The sequence below is a fragment of the Kryptolebias marmoratus genome, linkage group LG6 (genome assembly GCF_001649575.2).
Source record: "Kryptolebias marmoratus isolate JLee-2015 linkage group LG6, ASM164957v2, whole genome shotgun sequence".
Classification (NCBI taxonomy): domain Eukaryota; kingdom Metazoa; phylum Chordata; class Actinopteri; order Cyprinodontiformes; family Rivulidae; genus Kryptolebias; species Kryptolebias marmoratus.
The window spans coordinates 22,416,138-22,440,217 of NC_051435.1; the positions used below are offsets into that span (position 1 = coordinate 22,416,138).

Sequence of the window (24,080 nt, forward strand, 5' to 3'; positions counted from 1 at the left end):
GCTGGTTTGAAAACATACAGTCAGACTGTTTCACATTTCACAGACTGCTTTTGTTGCCTTCCTGTACACTGTGTTTAAATATAAGATACGTGTTTGCTGGAGAGACTATGGCTATGTTCACAATGCAGGTCTTAATGCTTAATTCCAATTTTTTTGCGTGGTCGTTCACATTACATTTTAAATGTGACCTCCATCAGACTCCAGTGTGAACAGTCTCCAGTTCCTGAAGTGACCCGCACGTGCAGAAGAAGATATGACATCACACTCCGCACATTGTGTTTACTGAAGTAAATATGGACGCTGTGAGCGTTAGCATGTGTGTACTGATTTTGAAGTTACTGTCCAATCAGTCAATTGGTTCACATTTGCCTGCAGTGTGAAGGCAACCTATGTAGCTGTAGGAATGATGCTTTACATTAAAATGCAGAAAATTAAGAAGACTTTCACACCATCAAAAGAGATTAGTCACTGGATATGATGAAACAAAGCTACACAAGCCGATGCATCTGAAAGATTTATTTGTTATTTGAACCAGTCAAACATTTGATTAGATTGAGCTAGTTAATAGTTATCACACTGAAATACTTTAAATGAAATGATGCAGGTCTACACTACCTGGCATGGAAATGTCCATGAGACTCATCACCTCCACAGCTGATCAGAATCGTGCTGAAACCAAGTGACGTGTGTGTTTAAGAGCCTCACACCGAGTCTTGGCTGAGCGAGTACAACTCATCTCAGGAGAACCTCTCAATCCCCCCCCCAACACCACCACCACCCCCAGTGCCGACGTAGTGTGAATGAATCCTCTGTGAGCAAGGCCAAGGATCTGCCAGCAGGCCCTTATTTTGTAAAATGAATAAGTGCAGCCCTGCCACGTTTTAAGGCACCCTAATGTACCATGGCTGGGACCACAAAGGCAGCATGATAATTTGCCAGAGGATAATGATGCATCCTTAATTTGCCCCAAGGGGCCACAAGCAGAATGTTCTGAAGAGAACCCCCACTTCCAGGGATGAGTTGGCCCCCCTCATCCACCATTTTTTGCAAAATAACTCTCCATCTCAGTCTACCAATTCTCTTTCTCATTGGCCTAAAAGGAGCTTGTTTTCTTCCGGCTTCTTGTCATCCCGGACTAAATATCAGCAATCAACATGCGGCAGGGAGGAGACAATGAGCCAACCTCGACTGGAGCTCCTGAACTCCTCCCAGAGGAGTGGGGAGAACCAACACAAACACTGTGGAGCTTCTAACGGAGCAGCTAAAGAGGGAGCTCGGCCGCTCTACTCCAGTGACACATATTAAGGAAAGATATTTGGGCCACAAATTGAAGTGAGCAGTGTTTGTAGGAGGGGGGTGACGCTAAGCAAGAGGAGTACAACAACAGAACATAAGCAAATACCAGGGATGCCCTTCAGGAATATTAAAAACTCAGAGACAGGAGTAGGTGAGATTGGGGCTGATTGGATCTGTAGCTGCTTCGATAAATGGAACTCAGCAGCGCAGGTCTTTGTTTTTTAAAGCACAGTTTTTGAAGTTTTAAATGTTTAGTTTGAAGAAGAAGTCCCCTGACAATTTGGGACCATTATTTGGCAACAAATGCTAACATAATATGTATTTATGTAGTGTGGTGTAAAACTAATGCCTGATGCTAATCACATAAAGCACATCAATGCAAATGTCTCATAACATCTGAGTATCCCAATGAGTATGAGAGCTTCCAATATTTTCATTAGCTTGAAAACATATTAGTTCATTTAAAAATGTTAAAAAATAAAAAGTTACATTTGGTCATTTTTACTCACACCATCAGTCATGGATTCAGGCTTTAATTATTAGTTTCTTACATTATCAGCTGTTCAAATAGACTCCCATTATGTTTAAAGCAAGATAACAAAATGTGATAAATTTGATAATGCAGATAAAATCTTAACTGTGTAAATTTAGTACAAATAAGCATGTAAATTGAAGTGATTGCAATAGGATGTGGATATTAAACTGTTAGCCATCAACCCTTAAAAACATCAATCTTGGCTTGGTTTGCGATTGTCAGCTTTTATCTTTTGAGCTTTTGTTGAACTTAGAAAGTAAAGAATAGTCCCTTCTCAAATTTTAAAATGTCTAGTACTCTTCTGGTAACCAGGCAAATTAAAGAGACAACGATTTTTGCGCTTTTCGCAAAATCAGTTTTAACATAAACCTGACGCTGTGTTAGATTCCCTTTGAAATCTAAACTTGAAGAGTATTTAAATGAATGAGTAGTTGTGCCAGTGTTCACTGCCCTCGAAAGCATGAGCTAAATTCAGTCTGATGTACAGAAACTGTGTGTTCCTGCAAAGAGAACACATGTCGTCACTGTCCAGCAGGAACACTCTGTTTTTAAAAACGTAGCTTTTCAGGAAATTAAAAAACAGCTTCTTTCCTTTAAAATAAATTAACTTTGGGCAGTCAAAGTATTTTCTCTATCTTTATGATCAGATAATTAAGCAGATAATTGATTGTCTCTATCTTTATCGCCAGCTATCAAAGGCAAAGTTGCAATAATGTTTTGACCCATGTCTGTGTATGTCTGTTTGTTTGTTTGTAAGAGTAACAAAACATCTCATGAACCACTGGATGGGTTTTAATTAAATTCTCAGAAAGTAATCAATAGATTTCCTGTCCATCCTAAATCTATTAACCTTTAGAAACAAACCAATTCAAGAAGGCTGCCATAGCTAATCAGCATTAGCCAACACAAAAATGCTAAAATATAGTCAGTTTTACAGATATTGAGTTAATTCTGGCGTGGTAGTAGCGGAAAGTCACCCCCAGCACATTTTCTGAAAGCTAACACATTTTGCGAGGTCTCACAATATTGCATGAGATCACTCATAATGTGATTTACGAGGATGAACCAAAATGACTATAACTCCATTCCTTCTCATTATATGACAGTTCTTGTTTAAAGATTTGTACTTAAAAAGATGGAGGGCGATATGCATTTCTTCAAGGAATTATAGCTCTATGATTTATTAATTTATAACTTCTTCTGTTTCAAAAAAAAAGCTGAACATATGCAGACAGGCTCTGTAGTTAATGCAGCTCTTTTATAGTGGCGTCCTTGATGCTGAAAAGGATTACATTACGTAACAAACTATACTTTATACTTTCTGTTTCATAGTCATGTACAGCATAGAACCACAGACACAACACAGTTGATTTATGCAAAAAAAAAAAAAAAGAAGAAGAAAATTGTGAAAAAATGGAGATATAATGGTTTTGCCCAACAGCAACATTATGACAGATTCTTCATTTGTACGAATGAGTTCAGAATAACAATAGAAGAAGTCTGCCATGCCATGTGTCTCCTCATTCACTGTTGGAAATATGGGAAAACCTGGACTCTTCAATTAAAAGGAATTATTCAACACACCAAATTTTAGATAGTTTGTGTTGTTTATACTTGAGTCTGTTGCTGGTAAGTTAGTGTCATCATTCAGCAGAACTCCTGCCTCTAAGTGCAGATGATACATTTGTTGTCAGAGGTTTACATACAGTCATTATGGACATGACTGTTTTATTAATTTGGGTTTTTCATGATTGACTTCAATCATGTTTTTTTTTATATTAGAATAAATATACAACATAGAACATTATTGATTTTTACAAATAATATATGACTTTAAAAAAATTGAAATTATTATGGATTTTCTTTAATCCACACAAGTTCAAACTTAAAAATTCAAACACGGTACATAAATAAATTCATCTGATTCGTTTCATGAGTTGTGGTGAAGGTTGTAGAGCGTCTTTTCACTTGACAAGGCTTATTAACTTCTTATTAGTGACTGTGATTGACTGCAGCTGGTCGTTTGCTTGTTTCCTGCCAGTAAAGAGAGGATTTGTTTCACAGCACTTATTGGATTGAGCCTTTCACAGAGCAATGGGGAAAATCTAAGGATGACAAATGTTTTCACAAGTTGGGAAGACTTTTGGAGCCATTTCTAAACAACGTCAAATTCCAAGATTATAAGTTCAAACTATTGCTATTCAGATGTGCCCCCACTTCACCAAGGTCTGGAAGATGACCGACACTGAAAACAGGTTCAGGAACAACCCAGGAATCAGCAGGACTCAAGACTATCATGAACTGGAAACTGTTGGAATAATGAAGAAAGACGAACACTTCATGGATCTATGCAAAAAATAGAAATAAACTCTGCTAATTTTGCCAAAAGAAGTGGTCAAATATCCAGCCTAAAGGTTTTTGATGTCTACAAAAAGTGTGTGCTTGAGGTGCATCTCACTAAGAGACATTTAACCAAATATTAGTAGGGGTGTATGTAAAACAGGAACCATAACAACATCTGAATACACAAGGACAACCTGTCAATTTGTTAAAAGCAATCTCACAATTTGCTTTTTCATCTAAAAAAAATCAATCGTGGTATTTTAAGATAAAAAATGTTGGAATGCTTTGGTGGCTATTAGTATAATAAAATATCTTCCTTTTCCAAATTTCACTTTATCCATGCTCGCAAATACAATATACCATCTTAATTTTTTTAATTAACTTGAAACCTACGGTGTATTTTTCTATTCCTGTTACAGGCAAATTAGGCAGGATACAAATGCACTGACACTGGCTCCGGTTTGTTCTGCTGGAGGTGATTTCACAAGGTGAGTGTGCGCCTGTGTCCCATGAATAATGATTTCACTGTCAAATAGGCTCAAGGCTGTCTGCAACTGGAATGATCCACTGATTAATTTCAAACACACACACACACACACACACAATCAGAGAGAGACAGAGAGGTAGACTCATCCACTAGCAACCTGTATGAAGTCCCTCTGCCCATATACTTCTTATCCTCCCTTCCAATGTCTGCCTTTTTAACTTACTTTACTCTGGAGAAATGAAGTGCTTTCACCATAAAGAAAATGAACTAACTATCACTACAAAGGCCACAGGGATTTTGTGGTTTGAGGAGGAAAGACATTTTCATAGTGTGAATGAGGGAAATAGAATATTTGCTAAGACACACAGCCAGAGAAAAGTTTGGTGTTTACCAGCAAACTTGGGCACAGATGAAAAAGTCAACTGAATTGTCAAAATTCAAAGCAAAAAGCCAAGCAGACAACGCAGAAACCAATAAAAGAGATGCACACAAGTTCTGAATGCAAAAGATTAAAGTGTACTCACCAGCTAAGCATCACTGGGGTGTAGGGACAGGGCTGAGGGGGCCGTCTGTCCTTTTCAAATTGATTCTGGAAGAAGGGAGAGGCAGGGAGAGAAAGAAGGGGGAGGGGTGAGTTTTCAATACGCTGTTCGCCTCCTTCTCATAAGCAGAGAGCAAAGCCACAAAGAAGCTGGCGTTCTCGTAAACAAACCACTAACTTTTCAATGGAGCTGGGGGGGGCGGAGCGGGAATGGTATTTAAACTGAGATTTCGTGGGGGCTGGAAGAAAAAAATGGGGACCAGCGAGTTGCCTTTACATCAACTGAAGGCCGAGGAGGATAATAACCAACCCAAAAGTTCAAAACTGTTGAGGCGCATTAAACCCAAAACTCCATATACCACGAGGCCTTGTGTTGAATTGCAAACTGTATGTGAACAATATAGATGTAAATGAGGTGAACAGATGCCCCACTGTGTTTCTACAAACACAGATGCTAATATGCAGAGGGCATATTAACATTGGTTCCAAGCTTTTTGATCTCAATGCCACAGAGCAAATTGGAACAAATAGCCCTGGTTGGTTTCTAAGGCAACCTGAAGGAGCCGTTCAGACATTCAATTCCTCTTGTGCCATCAGCTGCTGTGATATGGCTGCTGTTTCCTTAACCTCCACGAGCAATAGTAAAAATGAATAAAAGATGGATTGATTGTTGTCACCTGCACCTCCTATAAAGCTTATTTTGACTGCTGAGACGTATTACTTGCAGTGCTACTAGCCTATTGACAAGCATCAATGCGAAGCTCAGATGTTCTCAAAAACAGCTTTACATTTGACTGTATGACATGTGAACAAAACAACAACTTCAGTGCAGTAAAATGTTATAAATATGATCATTGCTTTTGATGGCAATTTGATTTACTGTATAAAAAAAAGTATCAGTATCTTAGATGCCCTAAACCAAACGTGTTTGACATGCCTCCTTTGGTGGAAGAGTATCATCAGCACCATCTCACCATCAGTTATTCCAACAGACTTTTTATGATACTTCTGCTGAAAGGTCTGCACTGGAAGTGCTTTAACTAGCTGCTGCTGCTATTTGTGGTTGCAAAACCCCCCAAAGAATTATATGTAAATAATTGCGAAATGCTAAATTGAGACCAACATAAAGGTTGCGTTCACATGAACTGCTCATACATTTTTGCGACCTGAGTTATTTTAAGCGAGCAAGAATTCATTTTTCTTTTGAGCCCTCATTCAACAAAAATAAAGATGGATGAAGCCACTCCGTTAACTTCCATCAAAGCCAAAATTGGAGCCAAAATGACAATTTTTTGTGTGCTGCCATATAAAATTTTTAGAGCCAAAGTCTGTGTACTAGAGACACAGGTCTGTAACATTGATACAAATGTCTCACCCTCCCAACTAACTAACACAAATAACTATTGAACCTAAATGTGTTTTAAAAATGCATATTTGAATATAGGGCATCAAGGTAAGAACTCTGCAAATCAACACCTACAAAAATCGATCTGAATTGTGTTTTTTATTTTTTAACTACAAAACTATCCCATTAGTGTACATGGAGGGAATGGACTTAAAATTTGTATTGCAGCCTGCAACGAGGGGCCGCTCATTTTTTTGTACCCTCAACTTCCAGCCTCTGGTCCTGTGTCTAGTTATATGTCGGTGGACTCCACTTGAACAAGTCATTAACTCATCAATCTGATCAAAAATAAAATATAATATTGCAAATTTACGTGGCTCAAACAGCTATATATTAGGTAAGATATTTATTGTTACTTTTAGACTGAATAAATAAGAAAAAATCTAAACAATTTAGGGCTTTATTGTTCATCTTTTATTGATTTATTGCCCTAGTGTTTATATTTATGTCATAAAAGCAAATTTTACATCATCTGGCTCAAAATGGTTACCCATGAAATTGCTCAATGTCTGAATAGGAAGTGCACAAATGTACTGAATCCTGTCTGAATGACTTCAGATGGAATACCAGAGTCTAAAATGCATTCTTGGATCAAAACAATTACCTGCTGATCAGAATTGTTCTAATCTAATTAAACATTCAACTCAAAGTTCCTCAACCAAATCCTCCAGCTTGATGCTGAGACACTAAACAGCCTGAGACACAGGGCGTCCAAATGCAGAGAAGCAGATTTTCTCCGGAGTTAAGCTGAGAATTTAGAGGTGAGCAGCAGGAAGTGACCGCTCAAACAAAAAACTGCTCATAGTTGGCAATGCCGGAGTTAGATCAGGCTTTATCCACTGTAAGAAGCATAAGCTGACCCCTTTAGACACAAGCATCCACACAGACACAATTACAAATCTTGTTCTGAATAGGCAAGTGTGAGGTTTCTTCACCCTGGGCAAATTCAGAAAACAGGATTGTGATATTGATGTGTGATGTTAATAGATTATTAAAATAACTAAAAATATAAACAGATGTTAAACAATAAATATTCACAAAATGTGAAAGCTAGAAGAAGAATTATTGCTAGTTTGAGTCAAAGTTAGCAAGATTTGGTGTAAGACATTGTGGTACATCTATACATCTATATGTCCTAAATGTTTCACATCTTGACCAGCAGCACATACCAACATTTAGGTCTTTTAACACCTCTATCAGTGTCTATAGCTAAAATCAACAAATAAAGTCAAGTTTAACATACCATTCTGAAAATTTCTTTTAGTCTGTCAAAACTTTTACAATACATCACACTGCTTCTTCTCTATTTCTGTCCAAAGAAAGTGATTATCGGTGGTTACTACCAGATCCAGCAGTGAAAATCAATTTCTCCTAATTGAGCTTTAGCTTTTGGGACAAAATCACCTTCTTTATTGAAGACTTAGCAGGAAGTACGCAAGAGGGCAAGTTATGAAACATCAGGATTTCAACTCCTGATGTTCATTTTAATTATGCATGCACAGGGATACTCAAGCATCCACACCATGTGTTTCAACAATGAACAATCCTTCTTTGGCGCAGTGAAGGAAACATGTCTAATTAGGAGCAAATCAGTGCCTGCAGCTTTCCAGTTAACTTGATATTGTAGCAGGCTTCCGCTGCTAAACAAACTTAGGTTGTAAAGCCTCCTAAAATCAGACACAGTGAACTCTAGTGTGTACAAGAACTCACAATTCTTCAAAGTTGCATTATGGCTATACTTTTATCTAGACTGAAAACAGTTGTGGAAAAGAGTCAGCATATGGTATGGGTGTCTAAACTACCTCTGGAGATTCACAAATGTCTGTAAAGTTGAAGGGATTAAACTACAGGAAGTAAGACAGTACGCTGTTATGCTCGAGGTATTCCTATTACTTTAAATGTCACATTAAGGCATGGACGCAGTTGTGTTCCACGTCACGCCTCGGATGTGTGAATATTGGATTTTTGTGTGAAATTTCAAAAGGGAGAAAGTGTAATATCCTCTCACATTAGGTAATTGTCACAGAATGTTTGTCTCACTGTCAGAACACATAAAAAGGCCAGTCTCATTCTGTCAACAGATGTAATAACAATGACCTTCAGTTAAGCAAAGCTCTTTAAAAACCGAGGCTAAAACTCCGTCTTTAGAACTTACAGCCTAAGGACAAACTCAGCATAAGCCAAACGGAAGTAAAACAAACTGGGAGCATCATGCCCAGGAGCGGTACGAGAGAAAACAGGCAGGATGTTGGCTAAACGCTCAGAGAAAACATGACTGTTAAAGAGATGAGGCAGTAAAAGGGGATAACAGGTCTATCCACTTCTATATTTGCTTAGTGTGTTTAGAGGATTTACTGTAAGGCAAAAGGATAAAACACTAAAAATAATATCTTACCTGTTGTAAATAGCGCTTTGAACAGTTTTAGTCTTGAGAAATAGACTGTTACATCCAACAGGATTGACAATTTTTGGCAGGAACTTTTTACACTCACAAGCCACTTTTTTAGGTACACCTTGGTAGTACCAGGTTGGACCCCACTTTTGCTTTCAGAACTGTTTTAACTCTTTGTGTCATACATTCAACAAGGTGTTGGAAACATTCGCCAGAAATGTTGCTCCATATTGACAAGATAGCGTCACACAGTTGCTGCAGATATGTCAGCTAAACATCCATGATGTGAGTCTCCCGTTACACCGCATCCCAAAGGTGATCGATGAGACTCACATATAAGAGTGCACATAAAATTGGAATACGGTGCGTATACACAAAAATATTCACATTTATGAAACTGTGCATATGCACAGATCCAAGCACGTTTCCTTTGTACGTCCTGACAAATGTGGAACTGAGCGCACATAAAACTGCTCCCCTGGCGGCTTTATTTAATAACGCAAACAGATACAAATGTGTCCCGCATGTGTGATTCTCCTCTCTGCATGATCAAAACTGCTGTCTAGATGCAGGAAAATGAGGACTTTCATGGAATCTGAATCCGAGATCCTCCTAGAAAAGGTAGTGGGTAGTAAAAAATGTATTTGACACACTGTCCTTTGGCATTTGCACTGAGTGCAAAGAGGAGTGACGGTATGTGTGAAGCTGCAGTTATCAAAGCAGCTCTTTTTCTTTTTTTCTCTTTCTTGGACAATTCTCTTTAAACCCTAGAGATGGTTGTGTGTAAAAGTCTCAGCAGATCAACAGTTTCTGAAATACTCAAACCAGCCCTTCTGGCACCAACAACCACACTACATTCAAAAAAACTTAAATCCCCTTTTTTTCTCTTTCTGATGCTCAGTTTGAACTTCAGCGAGTCATCTTCACCAGGCATTAAGTTGATATCATGTGATTGGCTGATTAGCTATTTGTGTTAACAAGCAGTTGAACAAGTGTACCTAACAAAGTGGCCGGTGAGTGGATATTCCTATAAAAACTAATCATGTAATGTGTCATTTAATGTGAAATAAAAATTTGAAGATTGAAGCTGTTTTAAGATGGCAGCAATGTACTTTGAAACTAATTGTTACTAACTCATTAATATGGTCCAGATTAGCTGTTAGCTCACCAGTCCTGCAGACAGAAATGCTTTTTTTTCCAACTGAGGTCATTTAAAGAATTTTCTACAAGTTATTATTGTTCTTAACATTTCCACGGTACCCCACTTCCAAATGGACAACAGATAGAATATCCCTTTAATGATCCCTTTTTTCGTCTTTACTTGAAATGAATGGATTTGTATGCATGTGGATGTTACATTGCCCACATCTACATTATATTAGCTGAGTTGGCTCTGATTAGAAAATTAAGGAGGGCTCAAATTACAACAGCATGACTTACTTTGGCGAAAACACTATTAATTCAGGTTAAAAGTTAAAAAAAAAGGATTTGCAGTTACACTGGTTCAATAATCTGTTACGTCCAAAAAACCAGTGGCCACGGTCTCACACACACACACACACACACATCCATTTCTCAAAAGGTCAACTCTTACATTTAAGGAGGTTACATTTGCACCACCTAAAACCGCGGCTTTACGTTGACAGGTAGAATCATCCATTACCTCTCTGCTCCAGCAGCAGTGGAGGCGGCAGCCTGGATGGGTTTCCAGCCCAGGCTCATGTGTCCTTAGCTTTCCATCATAGCACTTGACACCTGTTTATATACGGCATAACCTTTGACCCTACGCTCCCTACTTTCAGAAATGACCTCTCCAAGTTAGCAGGGAGGCCAACTGTGTTGTGAAAAGAGCAGCAAACTGTTCAAAGGTTGCAGTGTTAATGTAATGGACAAAAACTAAAACAAGGAGATCAAAAGCACCTCCAATAACATGGTAACTATGTCTGTACACCTACATATTTACTTCTTCATATATATACTGTTATGTAAAAGTATTTCCCTGTACATCTTAATGAAAAAAAATCTTGGGTCTTGAGATATCCTCATGTGTTTCCTTCTGAATGCTCACTAAGCTAAAGTGGACACTGTAGTAGTTAAGTGATACCTGCATTAAAATAAACCTCAGACAAATAATACATTATTCTAAACATTTACACTAGAAACGGCACAGCTATTAAAAAAGCTTAAAGAAATGACAGCAAACTCAATTCAACACTCAGAAAAATCTTCATCAGGGTCAGGGTAAAATGTTGCTGCATGAATGTTTTATTAGACAGAAAAAAGATCAAATTATTGCAGCAATCACTGTATATATACACAGCATATAATCTTGCGTTTTTCAAGCAATTGATTTTTCTCAAAATTCTTCATGCACCAGTAAGTCGGTACAGCCGTTCTAAAACATCTAAATGCAGTCACCTTCTTGCTACAGTACCACGATCTACAAACTTAAGGGTACTGTGTTAAAAAAAAGAATTGCAAAAATAGAAAAGAACTTGCATTATATCAGGATTTATGTTCCTATGCATTTGTATTCTTATTTTAGTTTCAAATTACCGCAACAAACATTATTTATTTAAAAAGCTTCATAATTGGAGTCCACACAAATCTACCAATAATGCAGTTTTAAAAACCTTTCTTTTTTCTCACCAAAAACGTGTTGACTTGAGGCGCAAACACAGCAAATCTCTGTTTTGAAAAACATCCAAAGTTGTGAAGATGGAGTCTCCGTCAAGATACAACTGATCTGAGGGGCACGGATGCTCTGACGGTACCATGCAGTGCCTGGTGGAAAACCATTAGTCTGAACATGCCTTAACACTATGAAAGCCTGTCTTTGTATGAAATAGCAGGCTTGTTGCATGTTCTCCTAATTCTCTTGCCACATGTCATTCTATTCCAATTCTCTTTAAAAAGAAGCTGAAAAAAATTAAATGGTCAGTATTTTTTCTTCAATTTGATTATTGGTCAATATATTATTTATAAATGCAAATAAGCTCTTTGCATTTTTGTGTTTTGCATACTTTCTAAATACATACAATTGATCAAAATCTGACTACATTTATATTTACATACAAAGACTGTATGACACATTTTAAGCAGTAAACACCATGATAAGTATCTGACAGTATGAGGGACCAATGATGAGACTGATCAATGTCTAAAATTTCAGAGCACCATGTTCAACTGTTTTGGTATTTCCTGATTTTATTCTGAAAGTCTTTAACCCTCTTGAAGTCCTTGTAACTGAAGAGAGGAAGAGAAGCCTTTGTAACTTCAGGTCCATTTGACCCAAAAGCCATGGGAGGGGAAAAAGTAATTTGTTTAAATGTTTGCAATCATCATACTGAATATTGATCCACAGATGTCTAAATGGCTGACTTAGTTTTGCTCGACAAGCAAAACGAGAGAAGAGCATCTATTTGTTTGGTCTGGACATGAACATAAGGATCCTACAATCTTGTTTTTGCATGGTCAATTCTATTATAAAAGTAGTCAAGAATGTTGCACAATAAACATGGTTCTTTTTCAGTGTACACTAATTTCTTTAGCTCATTCAGCTTTTGTGTGCCTTAAGCCTTATTAGCAGAGAGAGCAAATATGAAGCGAGTCCCTGGTGCGGTTTGAATGAACGACTGCTTTCATGCCAGAATAAAAGCACTCATTGATTGAGCTTTAAAGATTCCAAAGCATAAGCTTAAGAATAAACAATTACAAAGTCAGGCTGTTGTAAACTGCAGAAGCATGAAGAAACAACCCAAAGCTGAACATCATTAAAATGTGTTTGAATAGACTTTAATCTTCAAAAATGAAGAAAAAGAAAAGAAAAGAGTCATTCAGTCACAGCAGGCAGAGTAATATATCACATTCAAAGTGCACTCAGAACTGAGCTTTTTGTTAAATTAAATCTTGTTTTGTTTTTACTTAAATAATACTTTACTTTTAACTGCCTTAAAAACACAAAGAGAAACATCTAGTTTACTTGACACCATTTGCACCACTGTGAGAAGACATCTCACATCTGTGTTTTGAATAATTTTTGATATTTTTATATTTATATTTTATATATCTTTAACTTACAGCAATGTCATCCCTCAGCTCACTTCACATAGCATTTTAAAAACATTCAGGGCTTTTTTGACAAATTTACTTGTTTTTGAGCTGAAATGGGGCCTTGCAATTTAAAAACCATACAAGTATCAACTTTTTTGATCAACAATTGACAGCACGCCACCGTCAAAGCAGAATTTCTTTCTTAAAGGAAGGCATCGGTTTTTTCTGCCTTTTCTCTATTTTTAAAAGGTTGTTGATGATCTTGTACCAGTTCAAAATGGTAGGAAAGTACATGACAGAAAAACAAATTTTTAGAGTTAGATGAGATTCCAACTTTATCTTGTTTGCAGTTGTTTTCAGTATCAATTTATTAAATATTTCTTTTTTTTTCCCTTTACTTATGTAAAAGTTGTTTTTAATCTCTTCTGACTTGGGTTTCCAACCTTTAACTTAACAACATTCAAAGAAACATTACTGTATTTCCGGACTATAAGGCACACTTAAAAGCCTTCAGTTTTCTCTAAAAACAACAGTGCCTTATAATCCAGAGCGCCTTATATATGTAAAAAGTCGTAATGTTTTAGTTTGACTTTGGTAAACTACAAAGCTGCACTACTTGCAGCATTAAGGCTCGGTTATAGTCGCTCTTTGTAGCATTGCGCGCACGGCACGCGGACCTGAGCAAGTGGTGGAGGCGTTTATACTTTACGCTTACGTCAGTGCAGTATTCTTCCATGAGTTTTGAATCATTTGATTATCTTTGTGATCTCTCCTAGAGGGATCATATAAATGCTGATAAAGGCGAACCAGCTCCGCTAGAGCACCGAAATCGTACATTTTGAATGGAGCGTGGCACATGCGGTCCACGCCAAGTTACAAAAGTTGGCAGGTGCATGACGATGCGCCTTATAGTCCAGTGTGCTTTTTATATGACAAAAGTTTGAAAATGGACCATTCATTTACACTGTGTCTTATAATCCAGAGCGGAAAATATGGTAGTCAACGTTTGGATCAGTAATATAGACCTGTATAGAGAGAGAAACTGACAGTGGTTGCATCATAAAAATGTAAAATCCATTTTAAAACTTGATTTTGTGGGTGGACAATAGTTACACTCCAAACCACAGGAAAGCAGATCTGATGTTATTAGTTTTTAAAGAGGTACACGAGTGCGTTTGAGAGAAAAAGCTATCTAAATTTATATTTATACCAACAACTCTGGGGTGCAGACTCCTAAGGCTCAAGAGTGGATGTACTGGGGATTAAAAATGATTATCGAAGCCAAATGACAGAGATCTAAAGAGGAAAGAGAAGAAAGGATACCAATCCGACTTATCCCTGTTGGTCAAATGCCATCAAAGGAAAAGAAAAAGTGTCCTGAGAAGAGCAGCAGCAGGCATTGGTGCAAGTGAAGAAGAAATAAAAATTGTGGGCGATGAAGAGGTGGAAACACGAGGCATGAAAGGGAAATTGCAGCAAAGTAGTACCATGTGAATCCAAAGAAAAACATGTCTTTTGGGAAAACTAGATGTAAGAAATAAAACTAAATTCTCTAATGTATTTGCTGCTTCTTCAGCTTAGATTCAAACAGAGAGGGAACCGTCTGCATTATGGCAATCAACAAGCTTTTCAGCTGCTGAAGCTTTGTAGCGCCAATGCTTTTATACCCTCCAATATGTAAATTGCAAGCAGAAAATTGAGTAAAATGCTCCCAACAGCCTAATGCATTATGTGCATTAAGCTAACACAGTATTCAGCTTCCAGCACTAAAACAGAACTTGTATGTGAGGAAGGAACACACTTCGAATGAAAAAGCTTGAAAAAGCAAAATTACCAAAATTACCAAAATTACCTCTGCCAAAGATTGACTAGACACGCCTATAACTGCCTGGCAACAATTCATATCCAAGTGTTACTCCTAACCCTTGATTTCAACTGACCCTTTGGTTCTGGGTTTTCAAATTACATGGGTCTGTGAGTGGAACAGTTTCTATGAAATGGCACACTCTATTGAGATGCTGATATAATGGTCATCACTAACAGACACAACACTTTTTCTTTGTCAAATTGAGTTCCAACAAGTCATCCTCAGCTTTTAGTATTTTTGTTGCGTGGACTATGGACATCTTTCTGCTGCTGAGTGGAGAAGCACAAGGAGGCAAAGGCATCTGTAGCGACTGATAATGTTGGATCAATTTGGTGTAACAAAAGTCACTTTTAGAAAACACTTTCAATCTGGCCCTGAGATATCATTTTGTTTTGGTGTAATTTATGAAAGAACCATGGTGGCATGAGGGGGCTGAAGTCAATTCACTGCCGTTACGCCTCTGAGCCACTGAGGGAGGTAGTGACAGAGCTGAAACAGTCTGCATCTTGGTTCTGCCGGGCTTATTCCAAGTCATATATTGTTTTTGAAGTCATGGTTCAGTACATTGTTATTACAGTTACATTGAAGAAAGCAAACACACTTTCAAAGCATACATTTAGGTACACATGGGTATATAGCAGATACATTTAGGTATATAGGTATATATAGCAGATGTTTTGGATGTTGTGGACTATAGCTTATATATAGATGTTTTAAAGCTGGTATAATTTGCTGGCTAAAATGCTGATGAGAAGGAACTTTGTACCATGGTTCTAGCCTTAGACCATGTTTGTTAACCTATACAGTCTATAGCTCTGTTACTTTCAGCATTATTAAAGCTGGTACCTGTGACAACGGAGTAAAGTTGTAAATTCCCATGGCATTTGTTATGAGTTTGGCCCTACTAACTGCCTATTAAACTTCATTGTATTCATTTGGTACACAGGCATGAAAAACCAAAAGGTACAGGCCTGTACAGAAAGTATAGAACGTTTTCAGTAAGAATAGATACAATATACAGTTACACCCCTACTACAAATATATACACAACAACAGTGACAAAGTAAACAAAAGTTCTCATGCAAAATTGCAGATGTTTTACTTTTGTTAATAACGCATTCTTTCTCAGCAGTTTGACATTTTTGAGCTAGAGTTATTTATTTGCCTAAAAAATGAAATAAAAGAGGTACTAGTCTGCCTAACCATTCGCCCGACTCCAACAAGAGGACTTTTTCCTCATTCTGCATACTACTTTATGACTAATGCCATGGAGGACAAGGTACTAACTATTGATTACTACAGAACATCAATTCAAAATGGTCAAAACATCCCTGTAAGTTAGGGGCAAGGTGTGAAATGAGATTTACTCTTGGTGTTTTGGGACTTTATCTAATGATAATTGGAATTATGTATTCAAGGTATGTGGTAGGTATTCAAGAAATCCCATTCTAAAAACATCTGTTGTTTTAACTTTGAATCCATGACATTTTAAGTCCAACATAACTACAAAGATGTTTTTTTCAGCTGCAGTATCCAATGGGAATCCAGCAGTGATTTTGTTGATGAAGTCATCTCACATGTTGCATCCCAGTTAATGTTATCTATACCCATTTTGTCTTCTTTTTAATAAATTTTTTAATGAAAACTTAAAATAGAAGAACATTGCTGCTGCAAATATCAATAGAACTAAGTATTCTTGACCAACCCACACAAAACACTGTTGGTCACAAAGTACATTTTTCTATTATTATTATCGCTTTTTTTTCTTTATACATCAAAAACTTACACGTAAGGTTGAAATGTGCCTCTTACATGTTTCACAGCTTCTTTTTTTTTGTCAACTGGGGACTGAAGAGTGAGTCAGAGTGAAAGCAACCTACAGTCATGCCAAAAATAGTCAAAACATATAACAAAAAATATTCTGAGAAAATTTCCAAGCCATACCTGCAGCACAATTCATTTCTACAGTGTTGATCTTTTATTCACCTTACTCAAGACAAGAATCACTTCACTGAATAGAATGTGTTACCAAAGAGCACTGAGTTATGAATACCAAGAAAATGAAAAACAAAACAATGCAAAGTAGTCACAATACAATTCCATTTCACTGCGAGTGCACAAGTTATTAGCTGCAAACTCTAAGCTTGAAAATGCTGTCTGGGTGGAGACCATCAGAATTGCTTCTTGTTTGTTTCAGCTTTCATGCAATTTTCTTTCTTTGCTGAAATTATTTATAACTGCTGTGACCCCAGGTTGAAGGCTGTGGCAACGGTGAACTCAGTGAACTTCAGTTTAACAAAATACATGTAAACGGACAGAACACAAACACGTTTTCTCTGAGGAAACAAAAAAAGCTGTTACAAAAATCACCATGCTGCAAATCAAGTAAAACACGGCACACGTAGACTAATAATATGAAAATGCTCTGTGTAATGCAAAAACAATGATTAAGAAAACTAATTTTCTTTAATTATTCCCCATTGCCAAGCATGAGAATGAGCATGTGTTCAGTTTGAGTAGAAAGTAAGTTTCTACAACACAGCCATGTGAGCAGAGTTGGATTTAAAAGCATTTTCTTATTTCTCCCAAAGAGTTCCTTGCTCATCAGCTGACTTTTGAGATTTTGAAGGTGAGGACAAAGCTTAAACCTGGCATAGATTCTCAGCCATCCAGGCCATGGCAAATCCAAAAAATAAAAAAACATTTTTTTAAACAAAACCTCTATTTTGAGCCATTTTCCTCCCATGAGCCATTTTTTTACAGTAAGGCAATGACTCGAGGAATAGTTTATGATGGCAGATTATTGTCGAATGTGTTATTTAGTTTCAATACTGCTGTTGCTGAGAGTGTTGGATTAAAACTGGTAATTTATTATCACCATAATAAAAGTTTTTTTTTGGCTTTGATATTCCGCCATTGTTCTTGGTTCAAGTAAGTCTGTGAAGAGCCGATAAGCAATTTTACTTTACTTTCGACAAATGCACAAGAAGTACCATGTGCTATTTATTTTGTAAAACTTAAGAGCTTAATATACCAACAATCCCCCTCTAGATAAAATGTCTTTAGTCCACCTTTTTAATCTTTGTTGTTATCAGTTGTGCTGGAAACATATTTGTATATATATATAGTGTTTTTGTGTATTTGAAACATGATTTGGTAAGTTTGCTAAAAAATAAATTAAAAAATTGATGATATTGTAAAAAAATTGCTAATCATACAAAAAATGTATACATCTGTGTGTTGAATTATAGATGTTGGAAATATTACATGCAAAGTTGAACAATAACAAAGTCTGAAGACAAGAAATAATGTTTCCACGGACTGTTTATTGAATTACCACCTCATAATAACATTTTAAATATTTTTCTAGAGGAGCAGACTTTATATATTCAGTCAGTTTTAATAAAATCTAAATCGCTTGTCAAACTATGAGAATGTTTTCTTGCATTCATTGGCTATGCTCCTGTATTTTCCTAAGCACATGAAGCTGTGAGGGCAGTGTTTGCTGTGGCAGCCAACTTTCCAAATCTTTCAAGTTGAAATGCAGTGAATAATTGATGCTCTTCACATTGATTTTATGTATTCCAATAACTTCTTATTTTAGAGGAGTTAAGCAGAAAACACTAACCAAAGCCGATAGAACCCCAAGCACCAAAAATGTCATTATTTAAAACTCTGTGTACACACGCACACACAAAGCATTCTTATTCTCTCCTACACATAAACACATTCAGTCAGGGTCATTTCATTTTAGAGTCGATGGCCAGGAGAGTAAGGGATGCAAGTGGAAAGAGTGTGGACTGATAGATAAGAGCTGCAGGTGATTCGTCTTGGACAACTGGGCTTGGTCAGTTAAGCACAAAAATGTGGGCCATGTCTGGATTTAATCAATAGAAATCCCAACTGGAGCTGAGACTGAAGAAGCCAAAGGATTGAGTTGCTTACTTAAAAAAGCAGAAGGTTTGTAAGAGAGAGACATCAAGAGAGAGTGTAGAGAGTGGCACGACGGAGAGATTTAAAAGAAGAGATGGAAGTTACTGTATGAAGTAAAACTCAGCTTCTGATGAGAAAGAGCATAGATGTCTAATACAGTAGGAGAGAATAAAAGAGATTAATGTTGGTAGAGTGACAGGAGGAAGGGCATGAGACAGCAAGATGTAAACCATTTGGGGCTGGGAATCAAGACCCCAATCAATCTTTTAAAGTGCAGAAATGAAACCCCCATTCATCACTGTGATGTGAGGATATAACTAAGAAAAAGAAAGTGGCAGGTTACCAATGCCCCTGTCTTTTATTGAATTCCTCTCCTAGGATAGCAGCGAAGAGTTCCTGGTTTCCTCCAAGGCAGCAGGCTTCCTAAAGGCAGACAGAAGTAGCATTTGATAAAGTAATTTGGTGTTTACTACCACAGACTCATCCGTCATGCGTGCAGTTTGCTTAACAACTCTTGAAATGGAAGTACTCGGCAATTAAGACTGAATTGCAGAACGGAGAGTCAGGTTCAAATTATATGTGATGCAGTAAAAGAGGCTATTAATTTGGGTTCAAAGAGAGCAAGGCCTGAGGGAGGAATGAGAAGGGGAACTGAAGTGTGTTACACTGTCAGAATTTGTATTTGCTTTAGGTACCATGTGCGTTTTGAATCTGAAAGTCTGCTTCCAGCTCGTTTTCGGTTCACAGAGGCAAAATGTTCGAGCCCACGCAAGCTAATTAGCTTCCTTCTGACGTGTTAAAAAAAGTTAGGGTGTAAGTCAACACGGAAAGTGATAAATTATGAAGTCAAGTTTCATCAGCCGAGAAAAGAAAGAACGGTGTCTTGCATGAACCTGTGGAGAAATCAGAGTTGGCATTCAAGCCTCCGTTTTATGTCACCCTCTCAAAGCAGATCAAAGCCTACAGGAATATAATTTGACATGAATGAAACTGATCTTGCTTCTAACTTTAACAACACCTTCATTCAACTTTTACTTTGTTTTACTACCAAAACACAAAACATTCAGCAGCCTGCACAAAAACAAGTCTTACATTTATTCCTACTAGTTAATCCAATCATCCATCCATCTAACCCTTTTTTTAATCAGCTTGTTACTGTTTCAGGTTGTGGGGAACTGGTTCGATTCTATATTCTTACAGCAGTGATTATGAACTGGCAGTCCCTAAGCCTGTATGAGTTCCTTTCTATCTGGTTTACTCAGTAATGAAGTATTCATTAAAAATTATGTGCAATCTGATGAGAAATCACTTTTGGGCCAGCTCAGAAGGGATTGATGATGGCAGAGCCTTAAGGTAGTTTGTCATTGGACTGCAGCTAGTTGGCAAATGTCATTGACAAGGGAGTTTTCCAGAATGTCTCATGACATTCGCAGTGGTTCCCTATTTTCTCGCACGGGTCGCAGAGATGTGCCATCCTGTCACTTGAGTTTTTAACATGTTCGAAGCAATTTGTGTGACCGACCTTTTTGAAAATAGTCACAGAGTCTTCATATGTGTCTCAAATCCATCTGAATTTTGTTACGGGCGTCTGTTATGGAAAACACAATGTTTAATGTTTAATGCACTCATGTCGCCTTTGAGAATGTGTTTATCTGTTTTTTAGTGTTTGTGCAGATTTAAAAATTAAAAGAAATTTTGCGCGTCTCCTCTCCGATGTGCAGAAGACTGACTGTGCAGGTGCAGCGGACTGTATTGTGTCTAGTAGAGTTTCCCACATTTTTGAATGAACCAGCTGCTCCAACGCAAAGGGGGAGTCCCAGCATGCAACAAATAGACAGACAAACATTGTGTTAGTTAGAGCACTCATAATCTATTGAAAAATGTATTTGCTCTCCCTTGTCAAGAAGTGCAATGAACTTTTACTCTTAAGAAGATTCTCAGTTTGAGCCTGGATTCTTTTTTTCCACAACCCATCTCACCAGATAGAAAACATCCTAGGCTAATGTCCATGTCTAAAAACCACACAACTGATAAGTGAGAATTATTTTTAAAAAAACAGGTCCAAATCTGCCTCTTGTTTTAATTTCAAGGCGTGCGCTGCTAGATTAAGGGTCCATTTACACAAAGCCGTTTTTCTGTGAAACCATAGCATTTCTGTTGCAGTTCATTTACACAACAATTATCTGACACTGAAGCTTTTTGAACCCAGGACTCAGAGTGGAACTTTTTGTCCCTTCCAACTTTTCAAAAGAAGTTGCAATGTGGGAAATCGCACAAGCGCACCACAGACGGCTGCAGCCAATAGCTGTTCTGCGCATGCACAAGTAGATCAATAATAATAATAGCAAATAGCAGAGTGCTGTTTGTGTTTCCCACCCTTTTCAACATGTAGCAGCAACCCAACCTTACTGTCGGTCTAAACAAACATCCATGTATTCACCATTTTGGATGCAACTGCTTCCATGCTCTAAAGACTGGCGTCTGCGTGCATGCACGTTTCAGCACCAGCTAGTGACATGGAAACTACAGCGGGTTCAACGAGCACAGCAGTACCATGTAAATGTATAACCTTTTTCCAATCAACATCAGAAAATCTCTAACATTTCCAGGAGATCAGTCACGTGTAAACAGGGCCTAAATCATAAATGTGGGGCCAGCTGCCAAAGTAAACTGAGAAGGATGTGATGTGGGCAGTAGTAGACAACAACAAAAAAAATGTGCAAGGCCACAAATGGAGTTATACAAGCTGTACACATAAAAAGAGGCTGTAATTTTCAAAAATCGACCACATGGCTTGCTGGTCGCAAACACTCAGGAGTTCAGTAAGACTTCATCTGAAAATTTGCATTTTTTTCTCACAGCTTTGAGTCCCCAACTAGTCTCCGACAGTCACAGCCATGAGAGAATGTGCTGCCTAGCGCTCAGCGCATCAGCGCCCATGCCTTCTAAATCCTGTTTAGTGAGATTTGATCTCTTGATTTAAAAAACTGTTGTAAGAAAATATTAAACTTCTGCACCAGTATATGCCAGGCGAACATGTTCTAATATTTCTAATAGCTAATATGTTCAAATGAACTGGAAAAAAGCTGAAAATATTAGCATGCACAAACTGTGCGGTGATAAGCAGTGGTTTCAACCCTGTTGTCAACTTAGTTTTAGATGAAGTTGTTTCACAAGTGGAACAGGAAACCACTGCACACGTGAAACTATTTTTTTTTGTAAAGTCACAGTGAAAACATTTTAAAAAAAGAAAACTTGGAAAATTGTTTGATAGCTTATAAAATGAAAAGAGAAAAAAAAAATTCTTCCCTTTTTACATCAAAAACTTAAATTAATACAACAGTGAGAATAACTGCCATATATAAATTGCTTCATAAAAGAAATTGGGCCTTTGAGCAAATTGTGCTGATAATCCCTGCTTCAACACTGTCAACCTATGGCACAAGGAGTCTGGAAGGAAACTGAAGTGAAAAGTAGCAAGAAAGGAGAAAAAGGATGTACTCCGATGGGCCGAGTCTTTTAGTCTTCTTCACATACTTGTGCCAGCTAGCTGTCTGTGGGTGTCTCTGGAGACCTGTGGTACCACACTAGATCACAGGGAGAAACACACACAAGGCAGCAGGGAGAACTATCCACTGTTCTCAGTATCAAACAGCTGTTGTCAGCAGATACATGGTCACTATGTTGGATACATATGGATTCACTTCAGGGGTTTTTTATATGGCAGCATGGTCATTTTGCTGAATTAGATGTTTTGCTGCCGTTGTCATCAAAAAGTTATCATCTTGACTTTTACTACTGATGGATTCAATCCAAGAATTCACCTTTTAGATGTAGTAAAATGAGGTGGCAAATCACTTTAAAATGCTGTTGTTAATTAGGCTTTATTTTAGAGCATTGTGTGACTGATGCTGTAAATAAGAAAATCAAGTGTATTTTAAAAAGGAGTCTGATGTGAAAAATATTGCAAAAGAATGATTTATTTTAAAACTGATTGATGCAATGATGCATTCACTGAAAACCTCATAAAACCACAGGCAATATACACGACCGTGTGAGCCATGTGAGTTTCTGCGCAGACAAACTACATAATTGTATCAGCTGTCACATTGTGTCAGCAACACCTGCAGAGCAGTGCAAGCCCATGGAAATTACACACCAAACCAAAAGATTGATATTGCAACTCCTGTAGATCTTGCAGTGTCCTAAATGCATTACATGGTGGAAAATGTAAAATTAATTTTGAGTGAGACCAATCTAAGGCAAACAAGTTCTAGTAAAACAAAAAACTGAAGAGCATACCAGAGGCTGCCTAGTGACAGACATTTTTTTCAGAGAAAGTGAGAAAAAAAACATATTCTCGATACAGTGGAACCAACTTTCCTGATAAATAAATTTAAAAAACTGCCATTATGAAGGAAACACAGTTGAGTGAAAAAAGAAAAGTGTGGAAAAAGGATTTCTTAAACTGAAATAATGACCTTGCATTTTTTTGAAGTTATATATATATACTCCTTTTGTATTTTGAGTTTTAAACTAAGATCATATTAACTCAAAAAATGACAGATGTTTTAGCCTTTTTGGTCAAATTTTGAAAATAATGTCATAAGCGATCACAAATTTTAGCTGTAGTTGTTGTTTTCTAATGTTCTCCAAGGTAAATTAGGTGAGGTGGCCATCTTGAATCAAGTTGACTCCATAAGTAAATCAGCTGTAGAGATACATGCAGTAATTACTTTCTGAAAGTTTCATTAAAATCCATCCACTGGCTCGTGAGTGACAAACATAAATGCACACAGACACAGGCATTTACATTATAGCCTGCCTTTTGGCTGTGGACAATAATAAATGTGTAACCATCACAAATTGGCTGTCCCCAACCAACAGGTCTTTAATGTCTTGGTTATCCCTCTTACTGCAGAGCACAAGCAGCTCTCTGTCATATACACTGCCTTAATGAATAGGAGCACATCCTCAGCAAAGTACAAGACATGTGGGCACAGCCGCCATCACTGCTGGTTTGTAAATTGCTAAGGGTGTCTGGGCTTCACGCCAGCAGTGGCATGCTGTTGAAGCAGCAGGAGGGCACTGAGAGTGGTTGAAGCCAGCTGCTGTGTGTAGAACTAAAACTAACAGAAACAAGATTCTACTTTTACTCCCGGCGTTGACTGAAATTCTCTTCAACAGGAATCTTATCTGCACTGTATACAGTCAAAAGGAACCATCAG

General features: G+C 37.5%; 1 protein-coding gene across 3 annotated transcripts in view; it reads right to left on the reverse strand.

Annotated features, from left to right (window-relative positions):
* Positions 1–24,080, reverse strand: part of sema5ba (sema domain, seven thrombospondin repeats (type 1 and type 1-like), transmembrane domain (TM) and short cytoplasmic domain, (semaphorin) 5Ba) — a 224,009-nt gene that overhangs the window by 180,431 nt on the left and 19,498 nt on the right. For 2 of the 3 annotated variants that reach the window (XM_025006972.2, XM_017421158.3), the window contains exon 2: positions 5,186–5,250. The gene's annotated coding sequence lies outside the window, so the exon portion shown is untranslated. Of the gene's footprint in view, positions 1–5,185; positions 5,251–19,195; positions 19,276–24,080 lie in introns of all 3 variants that reach the window. The other variant, XM_025006973.2, reaches the window with a different exon arrangement.